The following is a 22,558-nucleotide window of genomic DNA, read 5'->3' as shown; positions in this document are numbered from 1 at the left end:
AAATATAGAAAACACACATAATTCAATTATTTACAAAACTAGATTACAGTTTAAGGCATCTCAGCCTTAATCACAAATTCTCCTGTGGTTACATTTTATCCTCTCTATATCCTATTTCACATAATGCATACTCTCTTATATAGGGAATTACAAAGGTGTGGATCAGCTAGGATCCATGATTTCCTCCCACAATCGCTCAATCAAATCCCCTAAATCTCTCTATGCGCACACATGGGAGATAATTACATTTAATTAAGCCTTCTAGAGACTTGTCAATTCCATCAATTTAGCCCTGTTTTAATAGAAATTTTCCTCGGTTTATAATGATTGTCCACGTTTTCCCCTTTCACAACATTGAATTCCAATTTTAATGAAGGGTGCTCGGATGCTCTTGCATCAAAATAGCTGAGAAAAATCAACCAAATTGATGAAAGGGTTTGCTATAGATTTATTCAGGACCAACCAAAACATTTGTATAATATGGAATGTGACATGGCATGCCCGAAATCCCCAAAAAATGCATGGGAATGAAGGTTAACTTCACCCCTAAAAGAGTGATTCTAAGATGGATTTGAATTAAGATATGCAAAAGTTAGTGTAGCGCCATAAGAAAAGTAAGAAACACCTATAGCATAAAGACCAAAAACGTTAGTAACAAGGGTGGATCTAGAACCACCTAAAAAAGCAAGGGTGGAAACATATGTTCCAAAGCTAGTTGTTTAGTATCCTACAATGGTTGTAGATCCAGATGTTTGAGATTGTATATTAGTTCATTCGTGAATCAAACAATAGCATTAGTTAGTCAATTACATAGCTAGGGAATATTGTATGATCTTGGAAGCAAAGAGATATGAGAAAATCCTAATGAAATTGGACCAACTAATCCATTTGTTACAAATAGGAAATGTTGATGGGTTCCCCATCCCACCTGCAATGGTTATCAATAAAATTTTGTGATTCTTGTGAGCAAGACTATTTGAGTTTTCCTCTTTCATTATTTCTGTAGATATGAAAGGGCTAATAGGGAAAAATCAAATATAAAATCAAGCATATCCATGGAGAAATGTCCTTCTAGATGGGCCAATTAGTAAATGAGTAACATTACCTATCCTTGTCACATAATTACAGAGAGACACAAATGAAGGTAATAAATCCCACATTTTGAATGCAATTTATGAGATATTTCATTATACCATCACGTCAAGACTGGTACCTATTGCAAGGCAAAATCATCTTGGCTTACACAAGCAACTATAAAGAGGACAATGTGGCAATCCACACCATCTATTATCCAAAATATCATACATGAAAATGACAAGAGAGTAGTTTCTGTAAAATAAAATCTTGCCCCAAAGACCAACAGTCAAAAAGTGATTAAGGTTACCATGACTGAATTTACTAAAGAAATGATTGAGCATACTACACACTTTCTGCCATTGCTTGGCAAACTCATCGAGCTCCCATATACTAATCTTCTTCAAAACTCCAAGCTCCTTGATAACCCCAACAAGAATCAAGGACCCCTCATGCTCCATTATATGCAGGAAAACTACAGGGGTTATGATAACCTCAACCAAATCACAAGTTCCAACATCAACATCAAAGGCCAACAAGCAATCAGGGCCATGGGTGAGGTAGAAATAAAATCCATCTAAATGAGCAGCATGCCCCAACATGGCACAACTCCCTTCAAAACTACTACAAATGTTCCATGAATCACTCCTTGAATCATACACCTGTGAATAAATCCCATAAACAATACTTTTAACCAAAATTTGATACTCATTGACCCTCTCTCGATATACCACCATCGCTACCACATAGGGAGAGTTCATAGGTAACATGGGAGGCAAACTCTTATGGGTTTTGGTGAATAAATTACAGACAACAAGGGAGCCCTTTATGTTCTCTGCTACCAACGGACCCCCACTTGATACTATAGGCTTACGAAGCCTTGAACATGTTACAAAACAAGGGAATGAATATGACATGTAGGACATGGGAATAACAACCCACTTGTCATCTGTAGGATTATAGGTAGCAACACCATTTCTATTACAATTTTCTGCAAACAAAATGAATAAAAGGTCTTGTGGGAGTAGCCTATTGTAGGCCATTAGAAATGAATCCGACTACACACCATTGGATTCTAGGTTGTGAAAACTCTCAACATCTTGAACATGTTTGAAATCAGCAGTCTAGTCAAGATATTATCACATAAATGATATAGAACATCAATTGCCTGTAGTCCCTGTATTTCGCTCTGCTCCTTCTTGACAAGAACCAATCTAAAAGGAAATAGAAAATCCTCTTGCTCCCTTAAAAACTTCTCAAGTAATAATTTCAAGGTCATTTCCCAACATTATCAATTCATCATTGTCATTGTTTGAAGAATCAAGATAATACATTTTACAATTGTATCCAAGTCTACAATATCATGCATCTATACAATACCATTGATGAATTATCAAATGCCACATTTTATTCTCTTGATCAGTAAACCATGCATTTTTATTCAATTTCAATAACTACCTTAATATATATTTCATAGTATTCCTGCTGACTAGTTAGTTACCATGTTGTTTGGTCAAATGGGGAATTTCCCATCCTGGAAATGTCCTACTGCAACTGATTTATGTTTATCTTCTAAAAAATAAATCATGAAAATACTGCTTTCAGCCAGATTTTGAAAGCAGATTCTATAGACAATGTGAGACTAAGCATATTAAAAAATATGACCATATAGCTTGTTGGCAATTCAACAATACCCATATTCAGCACATGGACTCAAACACAATACATGTGGGACTCCCACGGGTGAAAAATAAAATGATGGATTTCAAGTACATTTACAGTAGCTTATGATTGGATGACATTGAAATTATACCACAATACACAACATTCCCACTTCCATCCCCATATTTGTATTTCATTTTTTTGTGAATTATAATGTCTGGCATCAAATAAGTACCCTCGTTATATACATAGAATATATTTTAAAAAATCCCTTGCATACAAGAGGCCAAAATTATTATTCTATAGACAATTTGAGAAACTATCAAGGCTTATAGTTTTATAATGAATCGATTTATCATAGTTATCCCCTCTCATATAATTGCCAATGATTTCCATTACAAGAAACGCTTCATCTTTGAAACTGTAGCTCTAGAATTTGGAGATATGTATTGGCCATAAAGAAGCTCATTGAACTCCTATGGACATTCAAATACTAGGCAAGCCAATGCAAAAACAATCTTCCTGGATGATTTTCTCATGAATCTATACACCATCTCAAAATGAGTAAACCACCAAATTTCTCAAGGTCATGATAATCACCTGTTTCACATTTTCTCACTTACATTCCCATGATAGCTTACCGCAAACAAAAAACTAGGTTTTAATAAACAATACGAACATCACAACTACTAAATATATCCTAATCATAGATTTATATACAATTACATATCAAGATTTTCTAAGGCACACAAAAAAATTCTCCCAGTCTAAAAAGCAAAGCAATTCTAGGGTACTGCAATTCCATTCAAACTGCAACTCCCATTTTAAGTGTAACAAGACTTTACAAAAGGTAGTGAAATTGGCAGGAAGTGATTATTGATAATGGAAACCATCCCAATAATAGTTTTGGAGAACATACCTTCAAAAACATCCCAACATATGATGTCCTCCTTGCCACAATGTTTGTTATACACAAACAAATAAAACTTTAAGAAAATGTACACATCTAATATTTCTAAAAAATATTAGTGCATGCAGCCAAACATATCAGAGATGAAAAAATAATCATTAGAAGACAAATAGCAAATAGATCTACTAATGGCTATGGGAAAACTTGAAAGCACAAAAAAAAGGCGGGTCGCAGAAAATGTGAAATAGTTCAGTTCTAATAAGTGGCGCTTCACAATATCCTATTGGAGATGTGCTTAAATAGGGAGGTCACCCGATATCTCCTCCCTCTAACTCCATATGGAAGTAAGGAATAAGCTTCTCTGTCATATAGACCATAAATAAAAACAGAAAGCGGACCATAATACAGACTTCACCTAATGGATCTGAAAGTAAGAAATTTGATGTAAGTTAGGGTGCAGGAGATCCTTTTTGCAAAACCCAAAGTCTCATCCTAGGTAATGGTTTGTCTAGGTCTTGAATGAATGGCCCTCTCCTAGATCTCATCCCGCTTCCGTGAAGGGGATCTTCGATCCGGAACATCACTCCAACTCTGAGAACCAACCAAACAATTCATCCAGCCCTTTTGATGAACAAAACGAAGGATTTTCCACAAAAAATTAACACAATTCAAGGGGTCAGAAATACCTTTCTCGTGGTAACCACCTTGCCTCGAACAAGAGCAAATTAGACAAAGGACACACCCTCATTGTAGACTTCACACACCCGCACTGTAGAATTTACACACGCACAACTTACATTCCCGCAGCTCAACAATGGAGGTTGTCTAATTGATACAAGAAAATCACTGAATTCAACCCTACCCTCGGTTTCTTGGAATGGTAGAGGTTTATATAGAAGTTGTAGAGAGTAGACAATATTGCGACATCTCAATCCCACAGAAAATCTCATATGTTACAAGACCTTCCCCCATTGTTTGGAGGTATCCCCTCTCCTCTCTTATGCTTTCTCTGCCTTGTTGAGTCCCAATATCTCCCAATCTGTCTCACTTTCTCCTCTCATGTTGAGTGCAAGCACGTATTGTAACCCATCATCCACAATGGTAGGTGTTGACTGCTAACCCAATCTCTTGTCTACCATTGTAACCAAATACGACTTGCAAACTAGGAAATTGGGGCCATTGCAAGCATATCCAACCTCCAAACTGGAAATTGGGGCGATTGCAATCAAATCCAACTTCGAAATGAGGAGAATCTGTTTTTTGGACTATTTATCTGCCTTATTTTTTACTGCTAAAATATAATAATTATTTATTTTTTAAATGAATTTGGGCTAACTACAGAAAGTGGGTGTAATATAAAAAAATTCACCCTTCCAAAATATAAAACCGCTTAAATTTCGCCTTTGGGCTAAGATTCGCCCCTACAATGTTCTATGGCCCACTCAAACACTCCTTGTTACTGGTTCTCCATGACTTACCTGTCTTCAATACCACCGAAGAGGTTATGAGGTCTACTAATTTCCTAATTAGCCACCTTCTTGGAGGCTTGCTTTGGTTGGACTGGGAATACCTAATCCATGTTGAATACATCTATACACTCACTGGGCTCTCGTCCTATGACTTTGATGTTAATGCGACATTCCAAAAAGTCTCAAAGAGAGGAATAAAGAAGGATGAGGATAATATCGATAAGAAATACGATAATGAAAGGAAGGGACACTGAGTTATTATTTATATGATTAACAATCAACCTATCAAGGTTGCATGCACTATAATTTTTAGCAAGATCGTACGACACTTCACCAGAGGGGAATTTTCTCTTGATGTCATTTATGTTGTTGAGGCTTTTTTTTAAGGAGTTTAGCTAAATTAGTGTAGCTACTTTCTTAATGAATTATTTGAAGTTTCTGAAGATGTTCATGCACAGGAAAACTATTTCATGTTTGGGTATTTACTCATTCCACTCACCATGTACAAATGGTGTCTTCCCGATGGAAAAGACTAAGCATATGTTCCTCAAAATGAACCATTTTCTTATGCATATGCCCCATGGCGAAGTATTGAGGACACCACCAATAATGATTTTAATGACCTTGCCTTTGGGTATTTGTACAACAAGATGGTCGGTGTTACTTGTAATGTTTCAAGAATACCTCTTTCGATCCTAGACTGATATGCACACCAAATCTGGTTTGGGATTGACCACAATCATTGTTATATTTAGCCACTATGATCCAGGTGCATATTGGTGGCCACCCACCTATTCCACTTGCACCCCCACCATTATTTTTTTCAGTTTTTCAATTTCCTTATTTGTAGCACAACTTACTATTTTTGCTATTTTTTCAGGTCCTAAACTTCCGAAGCCGATTTGAGGCCCTAAACGACATCTTTTGGGAAAACGTGTGCCAAAATATATATTCCTTAGATATATATTTCTAACGAGGTATTGTAAGCGTCAAACAAAGATCATATGCCAAAGTTACGACCCTGGGAAGTTGATGTACCAATTTACCCAAACACGGCCCATAGTTTGGCGCTTCATCTCATATGATTAGGTTTTTGGATGTTTAGGGTTTTCCATTGTTTCTCAATAATAAATAGGCCTTTGAGCCTCATTGTAACATAGTCAAAGGCATGTAGCCACCACATCTCTTCTCAGAGATAAGCTATCGTCACCCGAGCTAGTCTTATTTCCATTTTGTTTGTAAGCATACTTTAGTATCTCATATTAATGAAATGAAGTGTTATTTCTACTGCATCTTTGTATTTATGGTTATATATGTAACTTGTTGCATTCCATTTTAAATTCAAATCACACTAAATGTACACTAGGAAACTATCTCCATGCGCAAGCTACCCTTCTATCTCCATGAGAATACATTTCAGAGTGAGGTCCTCTCATGGGAAGGGATAATTGCATGGAAGCAAGATGTTCAAGACTTGTATTCTTGTTAGGTCCCTATAATACTAGTGCATTCGCTCATTGTTATTGTCAATGTAGCCCCCTTATTGTTATTTTTGTGCCCATGTAGTCCCCATATTGTTATTATTGTGCCCCATAGAAGCCCACTGTTATTATTGTTGTGCCCTTACATTTTTATTGTTATGTCGGCCATGATTATATTGTCACCCATTAGACTCCTAGATATAGAAAGGAGGTTTTATCATTTGAATCATCTAATAATCCATTTGTGTAATGTAAAGGAGGTTTCCCCCTCAAAGAGGCTAATTTTGAATCCATTGATCTATCTCTTCTTCTATTTTGTGAGCTGGTTGCATAACATTTGGTATTAGAGCTTTGGATTCTAGGGTTTCGCTTCTTCAAACAAGCCATCTTGGAGTTTTTTCTATAACGTTTTTTCTACAAGGCTTCGGAAGCTGAAACTTTATCCCCTCAAGCCAAAATCTTATTGAACGTTGTGTAAAAATTTCAGACCTTGGTTGGCTATACTTTCAGAGATATTCTCTGAGTAAGTTAGGGTTTTTATGAGTTTCATAATTCAGTCTCAAACATGTGACCTAGGTAAAATCGTCACAAAGTTTTTTATACAAGGCTTTAGAAGATAACACTTTTATCATGTCGATCTGAAATCACATAGAAGACGATGTACAAATTTTAGATCTTGGTTCACTATATTTTCAGAGATATGCTCTGATGAAGTTAGGGTTGTTGAGGGCTCCAGAATTGTGTCTCAAATAGGTGACCTATGGAAAATCATCATAAATTTCATTTCAACCATCGGATTTGAATTATGTAAGAAGTGGCTTAAATTGCATGGAATTTAGTTTTTGGTGTAGCAATTTCAAGACCAAAGGTTGAAACAGTGACACGTGGCATCCCATACAACTTCACTCTACTGAACCAGTCTATAATGAGGTCATTATGGGATATTTTTCATTACGTTTCCTTGAAGAATCCAATATTGATTAGACTAGTGGGGTTGGAAAGAGGACTCAGAGAGATACTATAGGAATTAATTTCAGAACTTGGAGATGCGAAATTACAGAGTTACAATTGTTTCAAGATTGAGCTCGTAAAAGCAAAAAAAAATGTGTATTTTTTAAAAAAATTGCATAACTTTTGTTTGAAAAATCAGTTTGAAGTGATTCAAATGGCATAGTGAAGAATAGATATCATTTTATTATTTGGAAATGACTTGAAGTAAGAAAATGGAAACACCTTGTAAGAAACTAGAAATCTCTACCATGATGCATGAAGAAGAGGAAGAAAAGCAACATGATATATCAAAATTATGAAACCAAGTGAAACAAATTTCACTCTCACAGAGAGTAACCAAAAATGAAATGGAAGCTAAGATGAATGGTTTGAAGAATAGTTTAAAATAAGACATGGAAGGTTTGAAGGATGGCATAGAAGAAAAAATGAATTCAACATGGAATATTTGAAGAATGGTTTAAGAACAGACATGGAAGATTTGATAAAGTTTATATAAGAAATGTTTCCTAATGTTGAAAAGGTATTAGATGAAACTCATGAGGAGAAAAACAGAAATGTTAATCATGATTTCATAGACTCTAACATCGAATTTAAGACCCACCATATTCCAAAGATCGATATGAGGAATTTTGATGGCAAGTATCTCATAACATGGATACTACAAATGGAGCAATATTTTGATCTTCATAATGTGCAACACATACAAAAGGTTTGCATTGAAACTTTATATTTAGAACCCAATTAGTTTGTATGGTATTGATGGCTTTTTTCTCGTAAAACACTTGTCACTTGGTCAATTTTTATGGTGGAAATGATAGCACACTATGAGGATACAAAGGGAAACACTTTCTTTAGCCAATTTATAAATCTCAAACAAAAGTGTTCAATGGCAGAGCACATTGAGGACTTCCAAAAATTGAATATAAGGGTAAATGATATTCCAAAGGAGCATAGTATTGATGTCTTCATAGGGACTTTAAAGGATAACATCAACATGAGGTTCACCTTTGGGAACCTAATTCGTTGGAGAAGGCATTCAAGTTGGCAAGAAAAATTGAAAGAAAAATTATGGCAACAAGGAAGCCTACCACTCACAACTATAAAGATGGAAGTGTTGTTTCTCCCAGCCTTCCAAAATCTACAAGGTTGAACCCACAAAAATTGGAAGAAAAATGATAAAAAGGGCTTCGTTATAGTTGTGATAGCAAATACACTAAAGGTCATAAGTGTGCTGAGAGAAATTAATTTACATAGATTGCGAAGAGGAGGAAGAAAAGGAATAAGAAACCTCAAAAGAAGAGGATATACCCCAGGAACCAACCCCAGAGAAAGAAGAAATGAATCCGACCATATCTTGTAATGCATTGGAAAGAATTACCACTCCCCAAACTCTCAAGTTAGAAGGACATTTCAAGAAGAAAAAGGTAATAGTGTTGATTCATTCAGTTAGTCCCCATAATTTTATTCATTGTAAGATATCCAAGGAATTGAATTTCTTCCTATATCCAACACCAGAGTTTCAAGTGATGGTTGAAAATGGAGGAACCATAAATTTCTTTGGAAAGTGCCATAATATCAAGCTATCCATGGGAGAATATGTATTGAATAGTCCAATGCTTTCCATTCCAATGGACGGTGATGATGTTGTGCTAGGAGTCCAATGGTTACAATCTTTTGGTATGATAGCTTTTAATTTTCAAGAAATTTTCTTGGGAAGGAAAGGAAGTTGAATTAATGGGTATTGCAGGGAAACTAGGAAAGATAATAAGCTCTAATGGCATGACAAAGATTCTAAAGAAAGAACAACTGGGTGAAATTTCATGATTATGTTTGCTAGAGGTTCAAACATTGAAATCATTTATTTCTACAGATATCCAAAAAGTCTTAGATAATCATTCTAAGGTTCAAGCAGTGGAAGATCACATCGAGCATCAATGAAATGATCTCCAACTCCTAAAGGATAACCTCACTTTGGCACAGAATAGAATGAAACAATAGGCATATCAACATTGCAACGAAGGAAGCTTTCCCTCAAGCAAGCTAAGAAGGATGATAAAATTTCACCAAAGTATTATGGTCCTTACAAGGTGTTGCAAAAGATTGTTACTATGGCATACAAATTGGACCTTATTGCATCTTCCCAAGTGCACCCATTTTTCCATGTTTCATGCTTAAATAAGGTTATAGGTGACAAGCTCCCAACTCAAACAAAATTTCCAAAACTTGATGAGGAAGGAAAAATCATGAAGCATTCATGGAAACAAGAACTCAAAAACTACTTATTTGATCCATTTCAAAGTATCTCATCAAGTGGAATAACTTACTCACTAAAGGTTCCACATGGGAGGATGAGAATTTTATACAAAAGCATCTAGAAATACTCAAGAAATGAGGAAAACACTTTTTTGAAGGAGAGTGAAATGTTAGGTCCCTATAATACTATTGTATTCCCTCATTGTTATTGTTAGTGTAGCCCCTTTATTGTTATTATTGTGCCTGTGTAGTCCCCATATAGTTATTATTGCGCCCCATAGAAGACCACTATTGTTATTGTTGTTCCCTTACATTATTATTTTTATGTCGGCTTTTATTATATTGTGATCCCTTAGACTCCTATATATAGAAAGGAGGTTTTTTCATTTGAATCATCCAATAATTATTCATTTGTGTAATGTAAAGGAGGTTTCCCCCTTGAAGAGGCTAATTTTGAAATCGTTGATTTATATCTTCTTCTATTTTGTGAGTTGGTTGCATAACAATTCTTACGATGCTATGCACCATAAATATTCCTCCAGAGATGTTCCTTCTTCCTATCACGAGTGTCCCACTACTATAGAAGTAGATATCCAACCCTTACTGAAGAAAGAACAAGAGAATATTTCCTCATCCTATACTACTTGGTCAGAGGTAGGATATTTGGTTCCTTAAGCTATGACTATTCATTTTGTTAGACCAGTTTGTATTGCACCACCCACTATTCCATCTACACTTCCACCGCCCACAACTTCCACTCCCTTGTCACCTCACAAGCATACCTCCACTCCATCTAGTGTTATCGACTTGACCAATGAGTCTCCCTTGAGTATAGTAGTTGTTGTGCCAATTCATGAGGAGCATCCCACTTCTCTGCATTCCACTTCCAATGCCCCACCCAAGACTTCTGAAGAAACTATCTTCGACTGACTAGATTTTGTTGAAGGTTTGTATGTTCCTACTAACATGAATACTAAACATGCAACAGTTAATCCCCATATATTTCTTACATCCACAGTATTCCTTCCTCTTCACCATTACCAGTTTCGAAACCAACTGTTTCCAAATTGACTGGCCCTTCTTCCTCACCTAGTTCAATCCTCTCCACCGAAAATGTCATCACTTTCCTTAGTGATCCTCAATATTCTTTCCAAGTCATTTCTCTTGTAGCTTCTCAACAACACAATATTGTTCCCTTTATTCCACCATCAGTTTTATTACAGCTTCATTAGGAGATATCTAAGCAGCATGACCAAGAGCAAGAATCTTCTTCCTAGGGTCAATAAAAAAAAATCAGTTATCAATGAGCAACCTTTGCAGGCCAGGTTTCCACTAGCAAATAAACTCTCACTAGATGCCCTTATCACATGCCTACCTCATAGCTCTTCTAGTTTATTCATGCTTTTGAAAACAAAATTGAAGGCCACTTCATTCAAATGGAATCTTGATGTATTGACCTTACAAGAATATGTGATCAACACCAAAAACAACTCACCCTAGTTACAATAGAGTGTGACCAATTATGTATGGATAAATTTTAGTTGGAGAAACAACTATCTGAACTTGGCATCAAATTTTAGAACATGTGGTCGACTATTGCTACATATATTGATGAGCCACCAAAATATATTTCCACATGTTCCCCTACCCACTATTGTGCATATATTGAAGTGGCATGTATCAAACTCGTGTAAAACCAAGAGTTACAAAAAACTATAACTAATCTTTCTCAGGCAACCCCATATCCATCCTCGTAGTATCGGGCACAAGTCTCTCAACATATCACTGCTGCATCAACAGTGAAAGAAACTCTTCCTTGCCTAATGCAGATTCCCAAGATATTTTTAGTCAGGTCTATGATTGGAGTGGTGTACTTGTCAAGAAGAATCAACATGTTTATCTTCTCAGAGAGAATGTTAAGTAGTTGTTCACACACGCCATGACCACCTTTGACCTAGAGCAGAAGAAAGAACTTTGGCCACAAGCCACTGCACTTGAGAACCATATTATTCAGCTCGAAGACACTTCCCATATCACTAAGTGAGCTCTTTGGGACCTCCGTCCAGAAGCACAACTCGACCATCTTACATTGAGTAACCTAGAAACTGGTGTGGATGAATAGCTACAGTAACTCCTTCGATCACAACCCACTAAGTTGACTGTCAAGATTGTTGGAAATAATATTGAGAGGGGGGGGTGAATCAATATTTACAATTCAATAACTTTTCATTTCACAATCATATTTATCTACGTTACTTTAGTGAAGTGAACCTGCGTGTGAAGGCAACTGTGACTAAAGAAACCAACATATACCCAAAGAACTTATGATTTAGTTAATTCATCCTGTGTTGGTATTTAGTCAGTGCGTCATTACTTTATTATATAGTAATTATGTGCAGTAAAACATAAGAAACCATCGCACATGAGAAACACACATGAACACCAAGATTTAAGGTGGAAACCCATTGTAGGAGAAAAACCACCTACTGCTGTCGTCTCTATCTTCCTTTTATATAAAGAAAATTTGTTTACAATCTTGTATTGGTACAGACTCATACCAGTATGCAAGCACCCACCTACAGAAGGCTACAACCTTCTCTTGTTCTCTAGCTTCTACTGGAAGGGAGCTACAACCCACTAGCTCTTGTACTAGCCGATATGTTTACTAGTACGTAGGCATCGACCTATAGAAGTATATGACCTTCTCTCTTCCTCCAGGGACCACGTTTTATAAATTTTCAGACTCGATGCTCCTAGTACAAAAAAATACAATATGAAGTCCTCGTTTCATCAAATGTTCACACTGGACCCATCAGAAACTTTGAAGATCAAACTCTATAATAATATCTGCATCAACCAACAATCAGTTAATCTGAGCAGTCAGATCACTATCACCAGATCACTGTGTTGAGCCCAAACACCTGCATCATCATTCAAAACTAGCTGCAACCTCAAGAATCAAACATAAGAATGCATACACTACTTTAATGAAACCAACCTGCGTGTATACGCTACTTCCTTTACCCAAACCTGCATATATTTCTAGAACTACTGAAACATAAAACTTCTGAATCAAATATGTACCAACTAGTTATATTCTAAACATCTATTATCAAATTACAAGGATCTAGACAGTCAACAATAAAGATAACCCTTTTCACTTAATCAATCAATCAATCAGACTCAGTCTCCTTATGCATTCAGTTCTACTTTTAGATCTAAGAAGACTTCATTGACAAACAACAATAAAATAACAACACTAATTAGATAGGTCAGTGATTTATGAATAATAGGCTTTTCTTTTGTATACGCTACTTGGAAGCTTCGAACCAACATGTATACGCTCCTTCACCAAGGTGAACCAACGTATAGATCTGTAAATAAAAACTTACAACTTCGTTGCTACTCTAGACTCCAGACATACCCATATCAGGACATTTAAATAATAAACATGTGTAAGCAATGAGATCTAGCCCAACCAATATTAGATCATTCAATGATAAGTCATTTCAGGTCTCATGATCTTGATCCAACATTGAATGAAAGGTGCACAAAATATTTTAGATCAGGTGATAATCATAGCCCCTGCAACATAAAATATACTTTAGATAGAAGTATTACTGAGAAACCCTTTTTACTTCCACAACTAGCCCTTTTATCTAGTTTTTGGCCTTTCTCAATACCTCAGACCAAAACAACACTTAGAACCTGTGGTATTCTTGGACGGGATCAAATAGTAATTACTCTGCTCAATATTGTGGGCTAATATCATGGTATTGACCTTTGGTATTCTTTAATCTTGAATTTCCTTGATTTTCCAACCTATATGTGATTTTCCTCTTTTGAAAGTGTGTGCATATGTATATGCTCTTTTTGTTCTATTAACCCATGTGTATATGATTATTTGTCAAAGTGATCCTGCGTATACAAATTACAACATCCTTTTCCTTCAACTTCTTGATTTTAATCAGTAGACCTTTGTTCCAACTTCCTGTTCTTCTGTACCAATGTCCTGTTACCTCTGAATTGACCTATTACAATGTGAGTTGCCTTTTATCAAATCTGAACTGACCTGTGAGTGAGTTGCCATTAAGGACAACACTTGTATCATAATGCCAATAGAGATTACCGTAGTGTTTGCAGGTGAGGTTTCTGTAGTCTTGAACACCTGGAATTATGGTGTTTTTGCATACAGTACCTCCAAGGACAATGTGTTGAAGTGAGTTCCATAGTTGGGTCCTTCATTGTTAGGTCCCTATACTACTAGTATATCGCCTTATTTTTATTGTTAGCCTTATTGTTATTTGTGTTCCCATGTAGTCCCCATATTGTTATTATTGTGCCCCATAGAAGCCCACTATTGTTATTATTCCCTTACATTATTATTGTTATGTAAGCTTTGATACAAAATGCTATGTTACTAGATCAAAAAAGAGATAGCTCAACGACTTAAAAATTAGCCTCTTCGAGGGGGAAACCTCCTTTACATCACATAAATGAACAATTATTGAATGATCCAAATGAAAATACCTCCTTTCTATAAACAAGAGTCTAAGGGGTCACAATATAATCAGAGCCTACATAACAATAATATTTTAAGGGCACAACAACAATAATAGTGGGCTTCTATGGGGCACAATAATAACAATATGGGGACTACATTGGCACAACAATAACAATAAGGGGGTTACACTAAAAATAAAAATAAGGGGTCAATGGAAAGAGTTTCAATAATAGTGGTCTTCTATGGGGCACAATAATAACAATATGGGGACTACATGGTTAAAATAATAACAATAAGGGGGATACACTAACAATAACAATAAGGGGATACACTAGTAGGATAGAGACCTAACATTTGTTTGAGGGAGAAAAAATGTTAGATAGTGAACCACCAACAACCCAAGAACTAGATGTATCTATGGTGTATTGACTTGAGGGAGAGTCAATGGATTATGGTCAGGGCCTGTTGGGTCCTTTATTTTTTGAAAATACAGTAAACAACATTTGCAGAAAGAAATGGAAAAAGAGGTCAAAAATAAATCACTGGAAATATAAAAGTGGTAGAGAGAAGTAAAGTATCTAGACTTACGTAGATGAAAATCAGGGAAGTGCACCACAAAAGGAGGAAAATGGGACCAATTTTGAAAGAATTTCTAGGAAAAAGGGAAATGGTTCCAAGATTTTGTCAAAATGGACCAAATCAAGCCAAGATCAAAAAACTTCCAAATAGGGATAGATCAAGTGAGTGTGCCTATAAAGAAAAATATAAGGGACCACAGCGAAGAGCTTTATTTTCATATAGATCGGGTATCTTTGATAGACTGATTTGTTGTGTTGTGGTTTCTATGTTTGCGAATAAGATTTAGTGTCTATGCTGTGGAAACTTGATGTAATATATTTTTAGGTAAGAATCCTGCTGATATGTATAATTTTTGATGTAACGATTGGTGCTATTAATAAAATGGAGTTTGGGAAAATATTGTGTTAATGTTATGTTTATGTGTTGAATGTATGGCCCCTTTAAATTTTCAATTTCTTTATGCAATTAATGTTCATATTTCCTTATAAAATAATTGAATGTTTTACTTATGATATATTTGTGTAGAAGCTAAATCTTGACGGCATAGATGATATTTGGATAGAAATCTATTTCCCTCCATTTTCATGTCATTCTGGCTCGCCTTGGGTGAGATGCTCCTTTGAAAAAGGGAGTGAAAATGTCGGTGAAAAGCTAGACTATGACGCTATCTTTTGTTGGCACCTCAACTTGAACTTGGGTCATTAATCATCCATTTTTTTCCAACAATTGGATCTATTGGGAGAGTAATATTCCGTGAAGCATCGCATATGTTGTAACCTAATATGGATTTTGGATCATAAATCTATGCTAAAGATCAATTTTCAAATATTACATTTGTAAAACTTTCATGCCTAGGGAAAAAGGTGGGAAATGAGCCTCTTATTTCAGCATAGCCACGAACTAGGTGCCATGTGGATTACTGTTAGAAGAAGTGGGACCCTCTGATAACAACAAAGATCTTGAAGATGTTAGGACACCATCAGGCCTATCTAGCGCTGAAAGAGAGAGAAAGTGGCATAAAACAAGCTACATGAGTGTTAACTTTAAGTGTCCAAGGAAAGACATGAAAACTCAATTCATGTCCAATGATAATTGAGTGGTATGTATATAGATGTACTTTGTATTTTGTAGGAGAGTGCATAGAGATAGTCTACATACCTACTAGCAATTATAAAATAGAGTTTGTAGGAGATTTTAATGGATTTAGAATGGCATATTACTAGAATATTGTTAATGGATTATTAGCCAAATTGTTAAGAAGCCTAGATCAAACTAGTAGGTGAATTAGTTCCATTTATATGCAGGCCAAGGTAAATTAAGAAAGAGATCTCAGACTCACTAAAAGTGAACCAATGATCAAAGTGGAAATGCTCAATTTCCATAAAAGTAAGGATATGTTTTTCACGAATCGATGCATAATCTCTATAGTTAAGTATATGATAACTTAAAGGATTTGCAAGCTAAGGATTAACACAATGTCATAAAGTACTTCAAAGAGATCCACTTGCATAGTGGAACCATGGTGCAAGTGTACAATAGTAGTGGTTGGAATTATGCAGGAAAAGTCACTCCAAATCATACTAATAGAGACACCAAATGGTACATTAAGACTAGTTAAAGTATAATAACAAGTAGAGATAGTGGTAAAAATGCACTAGAAAGTGGGCACCAAACTAGTTAAAACATACTCTAACACTCAAGGAATGATGAACAATGATGAACAAAATGAATAACAAACACCAAAAATAAGAGATGAATAATATATGTTAAGGATTTTGGATACATTAAAATTATGCTAATATTATATCCATTAAGGAAAGGACTAAAAAATTAAGGAGGATATAAGCAAGGTGGTGATTTTAGAAAATAATTCATAAGAGGGAACATTAAGAAGCCTAATAATACTTTTTTGGAGTATAAATGGAAATCAACTAAGATGGAAATGAATCAAATTACATGGAGGAAAACCAAGGATACAAAATAATTGGGCAAAGATAGCATAGATGCAATGTTAATAGACTCAAATACTAACTAATGGAGTCAAGTTTGAGGCCTAATTAGCTACAGAAGTGGATGTTAAGGAATCTATAAAAACATGATTTATGGAATGAGAGTATATGATGGTTAAGAGTGAATTGGTTAAGAAATTCTTAGAAAGTAATAACTATTCCCAATAAGCATAGTATAAACATAAAAGGATCAACCATGGTAAATTGGGAAAAAAATATCTACATAATAGAAACAATTGTGAGGTGGAAACTCTAGTAAAACATATTGGATGAAAAACAAAGGGGCAACTGAAACTTGGCTATAGAACGGTGAGCCAAAATAATGTATTGGGTGTGTTATCACTGAAAATTCTGTTGCCAAAAATTTTTAGCCTAGCTTAAGGACAAGGTGTTTTCGCAGCGCATGAATCCTTTTTAGCAGTTTCGCAGTGCTACCTGTTTAGGTGATTTCGTAGAGCGCTACGAAACTAGGGATTTGTTCGAATCCATAGCAACTGTCATGCAAAATAGCTCTGGGGTGTATGCATTTTACAGGTGGCTTTTGAATAAGGTGCCAGTCATAAGAAGGAAAGCATATCAAGATTTATAAGATGTTGGTCATGGTATAGTGCCTTAGAAGATGCATCATTGGAAAGAGAGGTTTTTTAGACTTCTGCAGGTGATTAATTGAGAGCTCTATCTATATTAGAACGCTTGGAAGAACCCAACAATCGTCATATTTCACAACTATGTTTTAGAAATGAAGCTGAGACATCCAAAGATGAAAGTTCTGGCAAATATGCACAGACAAATAATGTTCCCGAGGGAGATCTCCATACTGGTACATTGGCTACAACTGCTGTGGACGAGGTGGATGTGCTTAAAGGTCTAATGTCAGATCTTTCAGATAAGATTGAAGATATCAAGGCGATGATGTCAGCTCCACCGTTGTCTGAGGTTCTTCAGGCTCTTTATGATGATAAGAACGTTTCTCAAGATAAAAATGCTTGTATAAGTGTGAATTCCTCTCATGAAGTAGAAGCTAGTTATCGACTAAAAGGTAGTGCATGTGTCATCTTCAAGTATACATGGTTGTGGGATCGTGTACGTGTCAGTGATGAGTTTTTGAAATGTTAAGATTTGGCAAACGGTACTAGCTGTTCGTTCATTAGTTCTTTCACCGACAAAGGCACCGGCACATAAATTTTCATACACACAGGAAACTATTGAAAGGGTGAGAGCTCGTCTGAGAAAGGAGTGTAGTAAAACACAGGAAGATCTCAACGAAGATAACGTGCCAAAGACAGTGGAGGGCGCTCCAGGTAAGCATACCCCACAGGATGCATTGCCATCAGATGATGAAGCTGCACTACCACCCTCAAAAAGAATTCATCGTGCTTTAGAGGCAATGTCCGCATATGCTGCTGAAGCTGCTTCCGTTTCTGATGAAGTTGATGCCACAAGCATGGAAACACAAGACGATGGTAAAACTGTGTCTGTTTGTGTGAATAATGGCAATGAGGATGTTTCAAGGACAGAAGAGCATGCAAAAGGTGAAGTTTTATTGGTTCCAAAAGATTAAAGATGCTTGACGGAGAATACAAAGATCCTTGAGGAATTGATCCAATTAAGGCATAAGATGGCACGCGGGGATGGCTAAAACGCCTTTTAAGATTATTCTGAAGCAGTTTAGGGCTATCCATGATGCTCAGATGCAAAAGCGCAAGGCTGGACTTTTCAGAGCTCTACAGCGCCATATTTCCTAAACCAAATCTAGATGTGGGTCCAAGAACAGTTATGTTCCTCTATCATTCGGTTGTGTGCATCTGAAAGAGATTATTGTATCCGATTGCCCTTTTATCAGCGATAGAGGACTTCAAATCGCCGCCTCACAGTGTCTAGAACTTGCTTCTTTAGCAGTAAATGAAACTAGAGTTTCTTCTTTCGGAATCAAAAGTTTTTTTCATTGCTACAAACAATTTGCAATACCTTGACCTTTCTCTTCTAACGATATCCAATGAATTATTTCTTTCTATGGGAGAGCCTCAACTTCGTTTGAAAAGTTTGATTTTAGCTGGGTATAAAGGTATCACTGCAGCAGGAATCTTAGATTCAAGCTTCTTTTTCCTGCTAAAGGATTATCACCATTTAGAGGAACTTGAAATGGAGAGTACTGGTTTGAGATGGGGTACTTCACAAATGGTTTCAGACCAGGAGTGCTGGAAACTAAAGTCTCTCAATGTTGCGACATGGATGCAAACTCTTCAGTTGCAGTAACAGTTAAGTGACATTCATAAACAGTTATATCTGACCTAGATTTGGGCATATCCCTGGAATTCAAATGTTTGCTAAGATGAAGGTTACCGTCTTGATAATTGCCTTAACAGCTCTGACTATGCTTTGCCAAGTATTTTATAGATACCCAAAGAGCTTATGTTATATTCAAATATCTCTGAAACTTATAACATCAATGCCATGGAATTAACATTCTGCAAAATATAGTTCTTTGCCTGGACACAGTAAACCTATTTGGCAGCCCTGGTTCTAAATGTGAATGATGCAGTGATTTTTATTGAGTATGGTCTCAAGCAGTAAATTCCTCAATGCAAATATACTCTGTTTTAGCAAAAACAGCAGTTTCGTAGCGCGCTACGAAACTGCTGTAGGTGCTGTTTTATAAGAAAAACAAGGAGTTTAATGATGAGATCAGCAAATTTTTGAAGGAAAAGCCTCAAAGACATAAGGGAAACCTTAAAAGACTCTCCTAGATATTCAGAGAATGACAGATGTGCATTTTGGAAAAGGTGAAATATTTTGTTTCTAGCTCAAGTCTCGTTAAAGGTACTTTATGACCGAATTGTTAGGGTTCCTGTTAAGGTTATCGAAGATTTTTGTTTGTACACTTGTTCAGCTCACAAGGCTTCCAGCTCATTGGAGAGTATGGTGATATGTGTTGTTTATGAAGAATTAGAGAGCAGGGGACATGTTCTTTAAGTGATGAAGAATGATGGGAGACAGGGACCGTAAAAATAGAGCACTTCTCTTGGTTAATTAATGAGCCATCTTCGCAGCCAGTATCCAAAGCCAGCTCGTTCAGTGTATTCTCCTCCAACATATCTCGGCCAAAACAGAAAATATACAGGTGTCAAGGATCAGAAAGTCATCATGCTACGAGGAGGACAGATTTGAGTTTTGAATTAATTAGGATTTTTTGTAATTACAGTTCAGCACTTTGTAATTAATGAAATAGTTAAACAGCAGATAGGAGTAGTTAATAGCAGCCTTTGAGCTCGCTCTAGATAGTTAATAGTGTGTTCCTATATATGGATCAGAGATGAATGTAAAAAGGGTTGGATGTTATTGAAAAAACAGAGTTTTATATTGGCTTATGTAAAAGACTTGTTGCAGTAATATAATAGACTACTTTTTCTTCTCAAGATTCATACTTTGTTCAAATGCTCAAGATGTATCTAGCTTTGTCTTATCCTTTGTGTTTTACAGCTCTATAGATATACAATCACTCTGAATTCACCTAGTTGCTCAGATTTCCTGTGTATATTTATGAGTTGAGGTTCATTTGCAAATGTTTTGAGTGTTTAAACATTACATGCCTTGACTTCCATGAATGAGTAGTTTTATGGTTTACTGAAAACATGTTTGACTCCATAAGCCCAATGGATGTATTTGTATATTTGTCCAGCCAGCAAATTCATTAAATCTATTGTACAAGAGTTAGCCCTCTTATCAACATTCAAAATCAATAACTTTTTCTTGAGAGAGCCCTCTCAGGCTAGGGAGGCTAATCCTTAGTCAAAAGCTTGGTCTGAAACAGTTACACAGAGTCTACCTGATCAGCAGCCCTTCAGTGCCTGATTTTGTGATAACATTTTGGTGCGTCTGCCGGGAGCCTGAAGTCTATTCATTCCCGAAATTTAGAGGCTGAACTTCTGAAGGTAGCAGGAGCTCAGACATCTTTTTGAGGCTGCAAAACTACCTTGGCGACTCCACACAGCAAATAACAAATTAGAAGGTGACTCCACTGCTAGAAGATCAGTAGCTTGATGAAGTTTCAAGATGGATTTCACTGCAAGAATGAATGCCAGGTATGCTCCTATGAATCAGTCTCATATCCCTGGTTTTCCAAATCCTATGCCAAAGGTTGATTGGTTAGATGATCTTCCAATATTCAAAGATGAAAAGAAGGACAATGCTGCTCTTCATTTGGTTAGGTTTCATATGCATGTACGCAGTCTTAAGGTTCACTTTCCTGAGGATTGTCTCATGAGGATGTTTATGGCCACTTTAGAAGGAAAATCATGGTCTTGTTATAAAAGTTTGGAGAATGGTTCATTATCTTCTCTTGCTGATTTCCATGATGTGTTCTATGACATGTATAAAGAAGGTTATCCTTCCTTATTGCTGCTTAAAGATTGTTGTAGGCATTCTTTAAATCTTATTCAGTACTTGGAGGATTGTTATGGTGATGATGAATTTATGGATGAAGAAATTTTAGAGGCTCTTCATAACAATGCATTTCAGCACCAAGGAGAAAGTATATCATCCCATGAAACGCAGCATGAGGAGCAGCAGGGGTTCACTTGTGAAAACCGTGTTTCATCCCTTGATATGAATGAAGAGATGCAGCAGTATTCTGAAGATGAAATCGACTGCAAACAGCAAGAAGAAGTGGGAGATAGCTTTTATGACCCTCAGGCAGAGGAAAAGATTGTTGATTGTTGTAATTTCTTGCAGCAGCTTACACCAAAGAATGATGATAATAATGAGGAAAATTCCATTGTTTGTTGGAATGATTCAGAAAAGCAGTTGGATAGCTTGTCAAATAGCAAATTGGATAGCACATCAAAGGGGTCTTGTGTGGTTGAGAATCAGTGGCCTGAAAATGAAGAGTGTTATCATCATCATTATTTTCAGAAGCTTTCTATGGCAAAACACAAGGAGAGAGTGTTGCTTCCTTTCTCTTTCACGATTGAGGAAGAGTACACTACTGTTGAAGATCAGTTTGCACAACCAGAAAGTTACAAGAATCATCAAGCTGATCATGTATTCTGGGATCCTATAGTTGATTACATGGAAGAGTTTTACTCTTCAGTGTTTCAGTTTTCCTATAAAGATCAGAGACAATTTCAGTGGCAGCGGTCATCACACTATCAGAGTGGCTCTGAACTCCAATGCAGTCAAAGAAATCAAATATCAGATAAAACAGAGGATTGGCTACATTGGAAATTTCATATTGATTGAGCAGAAAGAAGTTGAAATTGTTAGGGTAGGTAGGTAGAGGTAAATGCAAAATAAGCTCAAGGTCAACTGAGCATCTTTCAGTAGAAATAGCTTTCTTTCTCCTACAATCATGCTGGTCAAGCAAATTTCTGTTTGTCAAATAAATTTTATAAGGCACTGGAACTGCAGGTTCTTAGTGCACCACAAGGGCACACTATCCCAAGTGGAGCCACTGTTATCACTGAAAATTCTGTTGCCAAAAATTTTTAGCCTAGCTTAAGGACAAGGTGTTTTCGCAGCGCATGAATCCTTTTTAGCAGTTTCGCAGCGCTACCTGTTTAGGTGATTTCGTAGCGCGCTACGAAACTGGGGATTTGTTCGAATCCATA

General features: G+C 36.3%; 1 pseudogene; it reads right to left on the bottom strand.

Moving 5' to 3' along the window:
* Positions 1 to 1,187: 1,187 nt before the first annotated feature.
* LOC149262925 (F-box/kelch-repeat protein At5g43190-like) lies at positions 1,188 to 2,353 on the bottom strand (annotated as a pseudogene).
* Positions 2,354 to 22,558: the final 20,205 nt, after the last annotated feature.

Source organism: Pinus tabuliformis, chromosome 6 (assembly GCF_031772625.1).
Source record: "Pinus tabuliformis cultivar Carrire ecotype Pingquan chromosome 6, CPIR1, whole genome shotgun sequence".
NCBI classification, from domain to species: Eukaryota; Viridiplantae; Streptophyta; class Pinopsida; order Pinales; family Pinaceae; genus Pinus; species Pinus tabuliformis.
This window is presented reverse-complemented; position numbering and strand designations above follow the sequence as displayed.